Consider the following 16,429-nt stretch of genomic DNA (forward strand, 5'->3'; position numbering starts at 1 on the left):
GTCAGATAAAACGCTTTATTTTGTATTTTTAACGAGCATGAAGATAATGATTTCCAATAAACACGAACATTGTTTGTAAGCTATTTTGGAAACTACACACACCACAAACAGTTTTGCATCACCCTTGTTCCCAGAAGTCCTGAAGATAGACGTTGACTGTCCATATTGTATCACAGACACAGTACCTTTGACTGTTCAGAGATGTCACTAAACCCGCCCGAAGATGTAAACAACCATGCATGAGCAGCGCCTGCTAGACGGAGAAGGTCCGACAGCCCAACAGTTCCAGTCATTCCACCAGGAAGGAGGTACACAGCTCGTGTTTTCTGTAGTTCAACCATGCCTAGACTGTCAATACTGCGGTTCGATCGCGTCCGCGCTGTTACTTTGTGCCAGGAAGGGCTCCGAACAAGGGAAGTGTCCAGGTGTCTCGGAGTGAACCAAAGCGATGTTGTTCGGACATGCAGGAGATACAGAGAGACAGGAACTGTCGATGACATGCCTCGCTCAGGCCGCCCAAGGGCTACTACTGCAGTGGATGGCCGCCACCTACGGATTATGGCTCGGAGGAACCCTGACAGTAACAACACCATGTTGAATCATGCTTTTCGTGCAGCCATAGGACGTCGTGTTACGACTCAAACTGTGCGCAATAGGCTGCATGATGCGCCAACTTCACTCCCGACGTCCATGGTGAGGTCCATCTTTGTAACCACGACACCATGCAGGGCGGTACAGATGGGCCCAACAACATGCCGAATTGACCGCTCAGGATTGGCATAACGTTCTGTTCACCGGTAAGTGTCGCATATGCCTTCAACCAGACAATCGTCGGAGACGTGTTTGGGGGCAACCCGGTCACGCTGAACGCCTTAGACACACTGTCCAGCGAGTGCAGCAAGGTGGAAGTTCCCTGTTGTTTTGGGGTGGCATTATGTGGGGCCGACGTACGCCGCTGGTGGTCATGGAAGGCGCTGTAACGGCTGTACGATACGTGAATTCCATCCTCCGACCGATAGTGCAACTTATATCGGAAGCAAATTGGCGAGGCATTCGTCTTCATGGACGACAATTTGCGCCCCCATCCTGCACATCTTGTGAATGACTTCCTTCAGGATAACGACGTTTCTCGACTAGAGTGGCCAGCATGTTGTGCAGACATGAACCCTATCGAACATGCCTGGGATAGGTTGAAAAGGGCTGTTTATTGACGACGTGACCCACCAACTACTCTGAGGGATCTACGCCGAATCGCCGCTGAGGAGTGGGACAATCTGGACCAACAGTGCCTTGATGAACTTGTGGATAGCATGCCACGACGAATACAGGCATGTATCAATGCAAGAGGGCGTGCTACTGGGTATTAGCGGTACCGGTGTGTACAGCAATCTGGACCACCACCTCTGAAGGTCTCGATGTATGGTGGTACAACATGCAATGTGTGGTATTCATGAGCAATAAAAAGAGCGTAGATGATGTTTGTAATGATCTCTAATCCAATTTTCTGTACAGGTTTTTGAACTCTCGGAACCGAGGTGACGCAAAACTTTTTTTGATGTGTGTAGAAATAACGTATAAAGCATATGCACCAAAAGATTTTCTTTGAAGACTTTTGAACACCTGACTCCAAAACTCCTGGCGATATGTTGTTCGTATGAAGTAAACTAAATGAAATACACTGAAGCGCCAAAGAAACTGGTATAGGACGCGTATTCAGATAGAGAGATATGTAAACAGGCAGAATACGGCGCTGCTGTCGGCAACGCCTTTGTAAGACAAGTGTCTGGCGCAGTTGTTAGATCGGTTACTGCTGCTACAATGGCAGGTTATCAAGATTTAAGTGAGTTTGAACGCGGTGCTATAGTCGGCGCACGAGCGATGGGACACAGCATCTCCGATGTAGCGATCAAGTGTACCGTGATAACAGGAATCCGGTAAAACAACAAATCTCCGACATCGCTGCGGCCCGAAAAAGATCGTACAAGAACGGGGCCAACGACGACTGAAGAGAATCATTCAACGTGACCGAAATGAAACCCTTCCGCAAATTGCTGCAGATTTAAATGCTGAGCCATCAAAAAGTGTCAGCGTTCGAACGATTCAACGAGCATCATCGATACAGACTTTCGGTGCTGAAGGCCCACTCATGTACTCTTGATGACTACACGACATAAAGCTTTACGCCTCGCCTGGGCCCAACACCGACAGTAGACTGTTGAGGAAACATGTTTCCCTGTTGGACGAGTCTCGTTTCAAATTGTATCGAGCAGATGGAAATGTACGGACATGGAGAGAACCTCATGAATGCATGGACCCTGCATGTTAGCAGAGGACTGTTCAAGGTGGCGTGTGCAGTTAGAGTAATATGGGACTCTGGTACGTCTAGATACGACTCACATCCATTCATGTCAATTATGCATTCCGAGAGACTTGGGCAATTCCAGCAGGACAATGCGACACGCCACACGTCCAGAACAGTGGCTCCAGGAACACTCTTCTGAGTAAAATACTTCCGCTGGCCACCAAACTCCCCAAACATGAACATTATTGAGCATATCTGGGATGCCTTGCAACGTGCTGTTCAGAAGAGATCCCCACCCCCTCGTGCTCTTACGGATTTGTGGAAAGATTCATGGTGTCAGTTCCCTCCAGCACAACTTCAGACATTAATCAAGTCCATGTCACGTCCTGCGTGCTCGTGGGGGGCCTACACGATATTAGGCAGGCGGACCCGTTTCTTTGGCTCTTCAGTGTAGGTTGGTTCCGTCAGAACTAAGGGACTTGGATATGCAAAATGATATCTAGAAGCAAGTCATAAAATATTTAAATGCCATGTGGCATTCTTCACTGCATTTCCGTAGGGGTTCAGTTGAACACCCTGGACACGTTTTCGTTATACACGCCCTTGGGGAGCCTAAAGAAATTACATGTGGGAAGTGTAGCTTGTTGGACCGTTTTGGAGCACAACTGAGGAGCAATTCTGCCTGGCAAGGATTCGACAAATACTTGGTAGGTTTCCAGAGGCAAGTAGCACCATGTATCAACGCAAAGGTCACAAAATTCCCCTAAGTTATAGGTCGCTGGTTGGTTGACTCGGAGCTCGCAAACGATTATGTGCCACATGTGTTCCATCATGTTCACATCAGGCGAACTTGGTGGCCAAGGCATCAACATTGAGTTCACCAGCACGCTCCTCAGACCACTGCAGTACGATTCTGGCCCTGACAAGGGCAGTTATCATGCTGAAATGTGCCATCGTCTTCGGGGGAAGATCGATTACTACTACAGGTTCCATCAAAGTGCAGGCGAATGCCCCCTCGCACAATACTGTCCACGTCCTGGCCAGCGCCCGTGGTTCTATTGACGTTTAGAACAGCTGTTGATGATCCCGTGGCCACTGCAATGGTACTTGATGTTGTCGCTGAGTCAACGTAGGAACACACCTGCCGCGGAGCCGCATGTCCAACAACGCGCGCCGAATGGTGTGTTCCGAAACACTCGCACCTGCACCAGAATTGTACTCTCGTCAGATCTGCCACGGACCGCCGCCTATCCCGCTTTACAGGACGGCGCTCCTCCGACCTCAACACACTGCGACGAGGCAGGGACGTCAATCACCTTGTAGCCTACTCGTGGTTCCACCGTTCAACTGGGTAGTGCGTAAGTCTAGGGTACGATGACATTAGCAGTTTGGTCCCTTAGGAATTCACACACATTTGACCAGCTGTCAATCTCGCGGTCCGCAGTGATTATAATGTCTCGCACATAAGTACGTGTATAACTGTTTGATGCAGGTACCTGTCGTGAATGTGTGTAGAATTTAGTGTCATGTTAGTGTTGCTGATGCCAGTGACATTGACAGTCCAATTAATGGGTCTTCCAAATTTAAGGTCCCATTCCATCTGACGAAATCACCACCGACTGTGTCACATGTCGTTCCACCACACGTTACACCGAATCCAGGCATTTAACCGACGGTACTGATGAATAGTCTGGCGTTCAGGAACTCTATGCCAACATCTCTCCTTGCCAGATAAAATTGGTAAATGAAATTTCTTCCCCCACCAGGTTCCGATCCCGGCATTCTGAGTTTCATTGCATAAATGCGAGTTAACGGACTTTAGCAGTACGTTAAATTACCTGAAAGTACATAAATGTCGTGCTTCTTTCCTAGCGCGCAAGTGCAGACATAATGCTATGTCAACGCAATGTCATACAATGAAGGCAAGCGCGGCATAGAGGCTTCACGTTTCCTCAATTTTCTTGAAATCCACATAGGATTTCTCTGTACGATATTTGTTATAGCTTTGACAATACAGAATGCTCACTATTTCTGCAGAGGTTAAGTACTTCAGTAACTCTTATCCACCTGAAAACCGAGGCTTCATCGGCATTTGCGCCTTAAGTGTGTGTGTGTGTGTGTGTGTGTGTGTGTGTGTGTGTGTGTGTGTGTGAGGTTTGGGAACTTATGGGCGCCCAACGGCGAGGTTATCAGCGCCCTGACATCGATGAAAACAAACGAATGTGGACAAGAACGAAAACTGTCGTACACGCATGCACACGAAACGACCACACAAGGACTATCGCACAGGCACTCTCACATGCATTAAAATCAATGAGGAGGCAAGACAGCCAATCAAGAAAGTATACGAGGGGAAAACAAACCAAAAAGGAGCTAAGAGAACAGCACAGGGAAATGGTTGAATTGTTCACGACATTCACTATTTTAGCTACAAAATAGATTATACGAATATGTACGCGAACGTAATATGTGCTGATTTTAATTTATTTAATTTCTGGGCTATTAAATCATCACCTCTGATAGTTTATCGGGATAATTTTCTGACCTTGTCTACCGGAATAAGCTTCTGATCATCTTTGACTAAAGTGTGTTTCGTTATTGTCGGCAGACTTTACAGACGGAAATATAAAACACGACATTGTGGAGTATACGTTTACTATAAACATACTCGTCACGTATGAATGTTGATTAATGTAAGATAGACTGAGCAAAGACAGGAAGCTATACGCACTGACGCGTTTCAGTTTCCAACATAAAACACATGCTTTCGTTGCGCTGTCGAAAGAGTCAAGCGCATGTGGGGAGGAAAAGCATGCTTCGAAGCTCAGACAACGACACTCGTAAGTTAAGTTAGAGAAACAATATACAGCGAAAGGCTGCGTCAGGAAAGAGCAGGATCGCAAATATTACGCGAAAGTGCGAAATGGTGTCCTTTCAGATACTTTTACCGACTAGATGTGTACTTTAATTTCTATCGTAAACTATTTCTGGTGACATCCAATTGGAACTATAAGCGCTTTGTAAGGACTGACATGGCGCTTGGACAGCAGGGAATTAGAATATACAACTTGTGTACTATTTCACAGAGCTCACGTGTACTCCGTGTCTTTCTGCGCATGCGTCGGTCGTTGCAGCATTGCCCCCTCTCCGAGCAACGCTTTCACGTATCCGCCTATTCTGCGACAGTGGTAGAGCTGCCTACGGGTGGAAACTTCCCCAGTAGGTGGTGCGACAGCTGGGCGGCAGGTCCTGGCAACAAAATCTTGGGCACTATGGGGTGTGTGGTCTGCGAGTGTAAGCCCTTGGAACACACAGGCTAGTAATCCACCAGCACCATTCATTCATGTCGCCCCCGCTCCGATCAATACGTGTCAGACGTGCCTTTCACCCGACTGGGCGGTTGTGGCTTGCAGCAATTCGTTGACTCTAGATTGCTCTAATTCTCTGTTACTCAAGATAACGATACATTAGCTCAACTCTGGCAATGGATATCTGTCTACTTACACTGTGCCAATAGCTCGGTAACTGTAATTTTCATAAATAAAACACTACGTGATAATGGTATTTATGGTAGGTTCTCTTTCCAGCACTAAGAACGACTTTTCTAAAACTCTTTAACAAAGGACGGGCAGGAAAACAAAAGCACGTAGAAATTATGCACCCAATTATTAAAGAACTACTATAAAAGTGAATCCCTTATACATGCATGTCTTTTGTCTGTTAAAAATCAAGGTCAGGATTTCCGCTCTTACATGCTGTGTCGTCTTCAGTCCGAACACTGGTTTGAGGCAGCTCTCCAAACTACTCATCATGTGCCAGCCACTTCACTTCGGATAGCTACTGCAGTTAGGAAACAACCGTTCCATTTACAATTACAATATGAAGAGAAATAACTTACCAATTCGCCACGCAGTCTTAGTGTGAGAGAAAAGAGTTAAATGTCCAGGCATAAAAACCTTTGACGGCTTACACAGCGAGCGAAGAATTTAATAGGTAATCGAAACTTCAAACACAAACTGAAATCACTGCTAAACTAGCTGACAAGTTTTTCATGATTGCGAGGGATCGCAAATTTGGTCCACGGAATATGAAAATAATGGTATTTAACCAAGCTTTTTCACGATTAACGCTGTAAAGAAAATACGACTGTACATCTGGATTATCACCGGCCACGCCATTGATAATTCATTCAATAACATTTCTGGTACCGTTATTGTAGTATGTTACTTCTGAAAACTAACGCATATTGTGTACACGTGAAGTGGTACATAAACCGAAGGCAATGAGTTGTCCGTGGAACTAAAAGGTTATTCTTTGAGAAGTCGCCCAGATACAGTTTTAGATCCGTTACAGTTTCCCTTGTACACGAATGCTGCCCTGATTGGCTAACTTCTACATCTACACAGATACTCCGCAAGCCACCGTAAGGTGTGTGGCGGAGGGTACTTGAAGCACTAATTGTCATTTCCCCTCCTGTCCACTCGCAAATAGAGTGAGGGAAAAAGGATATCTGTGCGCCTCCGTATGAGCCCTAATTTCTCCTGGCTTACCTTCGTGGTCCTTACGCGCGATGTATGCTGGCGGGGGCAGTATCTTTGGCAGTCAGCTTCAAAAGCCGGTTCTCTAAATCTTCTTAATAGTATTTCCCGAAAAGAACGCCGCCTTCCCACCTGAAATTCCCATTTCAGTTCCCGAAGCATCTCCGCAACACCTGCATGTTGTTCGAGCCTACCGCTAACAAACCTAGCAGCCCTCCTCTGAACTGAGCTTCGCTGCCTTCCATCAATCCGACCTGGTACGGATTCCAAAGACTCGAGCAGTACCCAACAACAGGTCTCACCGGCGTCCTGTACGAGGTCTCCTTTACAGGCGCGACCATTTCCCTTCCCTACAACAGTTTTCAATGACAAATCGGTAACGGCGCAACGCATGGAATTTTTTCTTGACAATTATTTCCCCGTACACTCTAACCTGCAACACCCTTACAAGATTTTCAGACTGTTTCTGATCACCCTGTATATCAGTGTGGTAGCAGATAAAAATCGTAACCAGTCATAAAATGCTTTCGCTTCATATGCGAAAAAATTTCTCCAGCTTCACCACTTTTTTTTTTTAAATGTATGTCACTAGAATTGAAAAAGGTAACAGTCTGTCCTCTATTATCTTCACTTCTCTGTTGTATTAAACGCGGCATTAGCTGTGAAATATCTCGACAGTTACAGCTAAAACGGCTCTACATCTACGCCTAAATCTATACTCTGCAAACCGCCGTGAGGCGAAAGGCTGAGGGTGCGTACCATTGTGCCAGTTATTAGGGCTTCTTCCTATTCCATTCACATATGGAGCGCGGGAAGAATGATTGAATACATCTGTACGCGCAGTAATTATTCTAACGTTATTCTCATTATCCCTGTGTATGGGGTTGTAGTGTATTTCTAGAGTAATCACTTAAAGCCAATTCCTGAAACTTTGTTAATAGACTTCCTCGGGATATTTTACGTCTATCTTCACGAGTTTTTCAGTTCTGTTCCATCAGTATTTCTGTGACACCCTCCCACCAAGTACACAAACCTATGACCATTCTCGTTCAATATCCCCTGTTAGTCCTATTTGGTATGTGTCCCACACACATGAGCAATATTCTAGGATGGGTCGCACGAGTGATTTTTTGCAATCTCCTTGGTAGACTGATTGCACTTCCCCAGTATTCTACAAATAAACCGCGTAACATTAGATTGTTTGACCTGTATGTGGCAAATACAATTCGTTAACTGGATGAAACCGAACACGCAGTTTAAGTGTAGTTATACGTTGTCTTGCTCAAGTGGCCCTAGCCCGATATGTCAGATGCCTATCACCTCATTAAGCCTGCTGTAGTAGATATGCTACATCCGATATACCGTCCGTACTTGCAGATTTTTTTTTAAAAAAAAAGGTTCCCTACGCTTTCTACACTGGAGCCTCTGAAACCGGCAATAAACGTAAGGCCTACCACCTTGTTACAATTATACAGAAACTGAACCGATTTCAGTTATCATCACAGTGAATTCGTCATAATAATAGAAGAGAGGACTTACTTTCCTCAGTACCCAGCACCGTATCAAGCATCACCTCATATTTATTTTTCTCTCTATTTTCACTTTCAGTCATTCATCCAATCTATCAGTTAATTTCTCGTCCCGTCGCTTGTATTCTCGAATCTTTTTTTCTCTCCGGTTTATTCTACTCTCCCGGAAGTCCGCTGCTACATCACGTAATTGCCCCTAATCCCAGTTTATTAGCCCAAACAGCTATTACCTCGTCCACTGGCACTATTATTGTAAGTATTAGCACTACTAGCATTAGCATTGTAACGGAGATGGTTCGAAATCTACAAGAACTTCTAATCGCCGTATTTGACTGCCCCCGAAAGGAACGACAGACTGCGGCACAAAATTCCTGATCAGCTGAATACGTGCCAACATCCTGGCCTGAAACGTTATAATCTGCAACGTCTCAACAAGTTAATGTAAGTGACAATGATCATACACCCGTTTTACGAGGACACTGTGCCGACCTGCCCACTCTGTTACCATTTCTTTTAAAAACTGTAACGATTAGTTACTTTCTCATGTAGTGTGGCTTGGTTTGTTAACTCAATCAAATAATGCTAAAGAATACACAATACCCACAGTTAAGACTCGGCATGCTCATGCTCACGATGGGTCCACCGGCATTTCCTCCTCACATTGGGCCGTTTTCCCATCGTGAACGCTAATACACCTGAGGGCCTTACTGGTATGCAATAGAGTAACTGCCGCGCGGGGCTTTAATTGGAGCTAGAAGTAGGAGGCTACTTACCGGAAAAAGGTTTACGCTTCCATTTCCAAATCTAATTAATTATATTCTCCGTGAATTCCTATCAAATTTATGTCAGAGGGTACTTTCTACTGTGCCATATATTGAGGTTTCTTACCTCAGCTGAAGTATGGAGAGAAAAACGACTTTTACGTCTCCGAGCGAACACTGCCTAATCTTGTCAGCACTATCTCCACGGCACAGATACGCAATTGGCTACAGAATATTCGCGGTTTCTGCTCTGAGAGATGATTTTTGACATTTTTAAATCACATTGTCGCGAGGACTTGGATTCGAAGACGGATTCTTGCGGTTCGCGAGCATTATCCAGCAAGGGCAAGTTTCTTGATTCCAGTTCACGATCCAGCACGCAGCTTTAATTGGGCAGCAAGTTCCCCAAACAGCGCACACTCTACTACAGATTGAAAGATTCATTCCGGATGCTTATTATTCCCACAACCATTCTTTGTATAAGCATGTCCCCTGTCAGTCCGACCTGATACGAGTCTCATATACTTCAGGAATATTTAAACATCGGCCCTGCAATCGTCTGATGTAGCCTCTTTCGAAGACAAACTACAGGTTCCCAGTATTCTACCGCTTAATCGTACCCAGTCATGTGCCGTAACTGCCACTAGGCCTATATGGTCGTTCCTTTCCATACCTCTACACATTTTTATTCTCAAAATATTTGTACAGTATTACATGGCTGACTCGGACTGTGATTCATTAACCTTTAGTCAAAAGATACCACGCTCTTACGATTCGTGCACAACTTTTCATTTCTCTACACTAAGAGAGAGTTCCCCGTCTTTCCAACAGACTGATATTTTATCCAAAGCCAACTTATCTTACTGTAATTTTGGTAATTTCCAAGAATGATTGCCTATCAAAGTTACGGTGTCCAAACAATACATATTGAACATGCGATCTTAAATCGATCATGTGACCCTGGTGGCAGGCGTTGTGATCAATTATTTGTGATCGTCATTTTTATCTGTTTTCCGTCGTTCCCTTAGTTGCTCTACATTATATGCCTCCGCGAATTATTTGTGAGTTGCTAGGGAATCCCAGGCGATTTATGTCATTAGTGAGTGGGATGTCTGGTGTTCTTGATGTTTCTTAGGCGGATTCTCTCACATAGAAAAATCGAATTCCATGTTTATCCAGCGTAGAAAATTGTTCGACTTTTTGTCGCAAATATGGAGCACCACCGGACGAGGAAAGAATATACTATGTAGACTGTGGTGGTGCGAACTGTGTAGAACTTCGTAAGAGCAGTTTCGATGCTGAAATATCGTTTACAATTTCATTGCGGACAGTGCGGAAAACGAACGAGTACCAGGAAGAATACATGGTTGGACTCTTCCAAATTATCCATCCAGACCACCGTAATGGACTTTCACATGATGACAACACCGACGACATGTAAGGTAAGTCGTCTACTTTGCAAATACAAGTATTTTTGTAACGCTCTTCTTATGTCGTTGCTGTAACGACCACCGTAAACATACTCATAACGCCCGCCACCGGAGATGCATGATCCATTTATGATGACACGTTCGATATATACTGTTTGGATCCCGCGACTTCGATAGGCAATCACTTTAGGAAATTACCGTAATTTTTACCAGATACAATTTCCTTACAGATAGCTGCATCACCTGAGAAAATGCCTAATACTGCAATTAATACAAATCGCTAAATCATTACTGTAAAACATGGACAGTAGCAGTACTATTAGAATCCCCTGTGGCACATTACCCGATACAGCTTCAGCGTCCTGCCTGTCACGAAATTTTTGATTCAGTCGCAATTTCAAACGCTGTACGCACCCACGGCAACAAAAACATAAGTCATGGCATCCTCACATCAAAGTACACACGTGACAATGTGAAGATGACTGTAGATGAACGCTACGTCAACGCTTCAGAACAATCTACGAAAATCAATGAAAATGTCCAGTTACGTTACAATCGAACTTATAACTACAAGGCGCACACGGAATCAATCTCAAATACTAACTTTTTACCGCAGTGCATGTACTTTTCGCTGCCTACAAATCACCGATACCACACGACTTGATTAAGACACCACCTTCCCCCTCTTTCTCTGTTACGTGGAGAAACCCTGGACATACTTAAAGTATTAAAGGAGGTACAACAGTACCGCGCTCCATCAAAGTCAAGGTCATTACAAGGACGGAAAAGGAAATATGGGTTTGATGTTCCGTCGACAACGAGGTAATTAGAGGTGAAGCATATCATGCCTAGGGCAAGGATGGGACACAAAATCAGCCGTCTCCATTTCAAGGAACCATCCTAACATTCACCTTAAAAATTAACAGAAACCGCGGAAAATCTAAACCAAGATGACCAGCTTGGGTTGGATTCTCGCTCGGTAACTTTATTTCTGACATGAGCACAAGCTCTTGAGACACCCAACTGGCCGCGTCCTTTGGCATCATAGAAAGTTATCGTCCTCTTAAGAAAACATATTTCTGAAGGGAAAAAAAAGTATAGTGACCACGCATAGTTGAGATTACAAGGATATTCAATGAAACGAATTACAGGTACTTGAAGTATATGTTCGCAAGTGTTTAGCCGGGATGATACCACTTTTGTGTAAAAATTTGTTATCAACGTCGCTGGAAACCAATGACTTCTACGCAAACACGCCGGGGACCCCGCCGAAATGACATAGTGGTTTCCATTGCGAACAAGCGTTGGCTGTGTCAAAAAGCGTGACTACCCAAATCACAAAACAAAACAGTTCACGGCCCTTGACAGCGAATTTTCTGGTTTGGAGTTTCAGGTTCATTACGAAATGTTTCCTGCTTTTGGCTAAAGTGATCTGAGGCAACGGCGTGGTAGTTCAATTATGGTTGCTAGAGAAGAACCATGCTGCTTCTTCGAGTACAAGCCCAGTTCTTACCCACTGAGCCACTTCGCTTCGTATTCTAACCATGTTGCCGGCAATATGTGCCAAATGTCAATGCAAGGAGACAAATTTACAACTTATGAATTACCCACATACATTCATCGCCGTAAGGACGATAGGGCGGCGGTTAAATGTGGAAGGAACTTATTCCAAATAAAACTTATATGTAAAATCACAGTTTCATACTCGACGCAGTAAAATTGTTTCCTGTTGATGAAAAGTGACGACATAGCTCCAACTAATTTTTCGCACCTTAGTAGAACTTCAGGATAAGGAAATCAGGCACAAGTACATAACAGCGATCTCAGAAAGGTACCAGTTAGTTGAATGTAGTCAATTACAGTCATTGGAAAAGGAATGGACAAGGTACAGGGACACAGTACTAGAAGTGGCTAAAGAATGTCTTGGAACAGTAGTGTGTAAAAGTAGGATGAAGCAAACAGCTTGGTGGAATGATACAGTCAAGGCAGCCTGTAAAAGGAAAAAGAAGGCGTATCAAAAATGGCTACATACCAGAACCCAGGTAGACAGAGAAAGTTATGTTGAAGAAAGTAACAAAGCCAAACAGATAATTGCAGCATCCAAGAAGAAATAATGGGAAGACTTTGGAAACAGGTTGGAGACTATGGGTCAAGCTGCTGGAAAACCATTCTGGAGTGTAATTAGCGGTCTTTGAAAGGGAGGTAAGAAGGAAATGACAAGTATTTTGGACAGGTCAGGAAAACTGCTGGTGAATCCCGTGGATGCCTTGGGCAGATGGAGGGAATATTTTGAAGAGTTGCTCAATGTAGGTGAAAATGCGATCAGTAATGTTTCAGATTTCGAGGTAGAATGGGATAGGAATGATGATGGAAATAGGATCACATTTGAGGAAGTGGAAAAAATGGTCAATAGATTGCAGTGCAATAAAGCGGCTGGGGTGGATGAAATTAAGTCGGAACTCATCAAATACAGTGGATTGTCAGGTCTTAAATGGCTACACAGGATAACTGAAATGGCCTGAGAGTTGGGACAGGTACCATCAGACTGGACAAAAGCAGTAATCACACCAATCTTTAAACATGGAAACAGAAAAGATTGTAACAACTACAGAGGTATCTCTTTAATCAGCGTTGTGGGTAAAATCTTCTCAGGTATTGTTGAAAGGAAAGTGCGAGTATTAGTTGAGGACCAATTGGATGAAAATCAGTGTGGGTTTAGGCCTCTTAGAGGTTGTCAGGACCAGATCTTTAGCTTACGGCAAATAATGGAGAAGTGTTATGAGTGGAACAGGGAATTGTATCTATGCTTTATAGATCTAGAAAAGTCATATGACCGGGTTCCTAGGAGGAAGTTATTGTCTGTTCTACGAGATTATGGAATAGGAGGCAAACTTTTGCAAGCAATTAAAGGTCTTTACATGGATAGTCAGGCAGAAGTTAGAGTTGACGGTAAATTGAGTTCATGGTTCAGAGTAGTTTCAGGCGTAAGAAAAGGCTGCAACCTGTCTCCACTGTTGTTCATATTATTTATGGATTATATGTTGAAAACAATAGACTGTCTGGGTGAGATTAAGATATGTGAACACAAAATAAGCAGTCTTGCATATGCGGATGACTTAGTTGTGATGGCAGATTCGATTGAAAGTTTGCAAAGTAATATTTCAGAGCTAGATCAGAAATGTAAGGACTATGGTATGAAGATTAGCATCTCCAAAACGAAAGTAATGTCAGTGGGAAAGAAATATAAACGGATTGAGTGCCAAATAGGAGGAACAAAGTTAGAACAGGTGGACGGTTTCAAGTACTTAGGATGCATATTCTCACAGGATGGCAACATAGTGAAAGAACTGGAAGCGAGGTGTAGCAAAGCTAATGCAGTGAGCGCTCAGCTACGATCTACTCTCTTCTGCAAGAAGGAAGTCAATACCAAGACTAAGTTATCGGTGCACCGTTCAATCTTTCGACCAACTTTGTTGTATGAGAGCGAAAGCTGGGTGGATTCAGGTTACCTTATCAACAAGGTTGAAGTTACGGATATGAAAGTAGCTAGGATGATTGCAGGTACTAGTAGATGGGAACAATGGCAGGAGGGTGTCCACAATGAGGAAATCAAAGAAAAACTGGGAATGAACTCTATAGATGTAGCAGTCGGGGCGAACAGGCTTAGATGGTGGGGTCATGTTACACGCATGGGAGAAGCAAGGTTACCCAAGAGACTCATGTATTCAGCATTAGAGGGGTAGGAGGAGCCGGGGCAGACCGAGGAGAAGGTACCTGGATTCGGTTAAGAATGATTTTGAAGTAATAGGTTTAACATCAGAAGAGGCACCAATGTTAGCACTGAATAGGGGATCATGGAGGAACTGTATAAGGGGGGCTATGCTCCAGACTGAACGCTGAAAGGCATAATCAGTCTTAAATGATGATGATGATGATGATGATGATGATGATGATAGTAGAACCCTAAAAGTATTATGGTATGGTAGTCTGGTGCAAAATAATGCGTCGCTCAAGAATCCAATCTAAAGTAGTTCAGTCCCAACAGTCCTGCCAACGTGTTATCACACCGCCGTTACAAGAAGCAAAAGCCGTCGTTGCGACAATGTAGGTAAGTAAAAGCTATTGCGAAGTTATTCCTTATTTACGCGAAAATTCGTTGCCAAGCGTCTTCTGTCACTTCAGTTACAGGCCAAAACATTAAAAAATAAGAATTGGGCCTATCTCTTTTAATGATAGAGAAATTATTACTGCCGATTATTGAGCAAAAAGTACGAGTAGTATTTTGTTATTCAACACCTAAATCTTAAAATATAAATAGTCGGGTAATAGCGATGCTGAAAGACCACACTAAAAATCCGGAGCCGCCTCCTCTCCTCCTCCCCCCCCCCCACCCTTAATGCACGATATAACTAGTAAGACATATAAACCAGTACACTCAGAATGATATTTCCTTCGCAATTAAATGTTCACAAGTTTTCCTGGTAAAACATTATCAATGGACATTTATCGTGTATGTGTCTCTCCTTCAGTGATGGTCAACAATGGAGAATGTCGGAAATATCGAAATCGCTACATAAACGAACAAAAAATCCTGAAATATGGGCATGAAGTTTGTGGGGGAAAGGAAATACTGAAACATTATAACCGCAGCACTCTTCACAATGTTATTCAAGGCTGCTGAAGAAGCACATTTTCAGTTCTGGCAGATTAAAACTGTGCCGGACCGAGACACGTGAGCGAGTTCGAGTCTCGGTCCGCCACATAGTTTTAATCGGCCAGTAAGTTTCATACCAGCGCACACGCCACAGCAGAGTGAGAATTTCATTTGAGATAATTAACAATTCAATCATAATACTTTGAAGGCATTCGCCATCCAAAATGCCTGGAGTAATTTTAGTTGCAAAATAACTGGAAAGTTATTACAATGTACAAACCGGTACTGCCTGGAACTAAAGACGCCAACTTCTGTAGCACTAAATTACAATAAAGCTGATACAAGTGTTTAATACCCGATTCCACTTTCCGACTGGCGACTTGCACTGATACACTCATATTCACAGATGCTTTACTCGAAAAATCGAAATCAATGGAAACATACCTGGGAGTGTGAGCCTAGAAAGTGAAAATTAGTCTTTACTTCAAATTTATTATATAATATGTGACGAAAGATTTAGAGTACTGCTTTCACATTTGATCACTCAACGATTTTGAATAAAGGAAATCAACAATGGCCTAAACACATTGCTAAAAAGAAAAAAAAGAAGACTTAAAATTTCAGCCACGCCCCCTTACAAGGTATTGACAGGAAGGCCAAAGATACAACATATTCTAGAAAACGACAGCTTTAGGTGAAAATTTTGCAACAGCCTTCAATTAAAATGTTTTCCTGCAGGTTTATATCAAACTAAAACTTTAGCGAAAATTCTACTCTTGGTCACTGTAGGCCACATTTACTGATCTCATGTAAACTGAATACCTTATTGTAATTGTATTCCAGTTGTTTGTTAAATTTCAAATTGACATCGCAGGAAAAGCATAACAGTATGCTAATATACCATTATGTTGCCTCATTTGTGCCAAGTGTTGATGCTCACTGAAATACTTAGGAAACATGTAATCGTAACGATTTTCCATACATGAAACAAAAAAATGTAAATATGCCTTTAGTGATTCACAAGATACAACATAATAGAAATGGCATACAGTTACAAACTCGTATTACTTACCGAACGTAAAGTTTCTCAGCGAGGTACCCTGGTTGAAGCTGCTGTGAGCACGGCAAGGGCAAAGAGGACGAATCGGACGCCCTTTTGGCAGAGGCAGGAACTATTTACTGCCTGTAATATGCTAAGTCTCTGGTAGGTGGCAG

General features: G+C 43.5%; 1 protein-coding gene across 2 annotated transcripts in view; it reads right to left on the bottom strand.

Annotated features, from left to right (window-relative positions):
* LOC126100279 (fructose-bisphosphate aldolase-like) overlaps window positions 1-16,425 on the bottom strand; it is a 150,964-nt gene extending 134,539 nt beyond the window's left edge. The window contains exon 1 of one of the 2 annotated variants that reach the window (XM_049910877.1): window positions 16,287-16,425. The gene's annotated coding sequence lies outside the window, so the exon portion shown is untranslated. The remainder of the gene's footprint in view (window positions 1-16,286) is intronic. The other variant, XM_049910880.1, reaches the window with a different exon arrangement.
* Between the last annotated feature and the right edge of the window lie 4 nt (window positions 16,426-16,429).

Source organism: Schistocerca cancellata, chromosome 9 (genome assembly GCF_023864275.1).
Source record: "Schistocerca cancellata isolate TAMUIC-IGC-003103 chromosome 9, iqSchCanc2.1, whole genome shotgun sequence".
In the NCBI taxonomy this organism is placed as follows: Eukaryota; Metazoa; Arthropoda; class Insecta; order Orthoptera; family Acrididae; genus Schistocerca; species Schistocerca cancellata.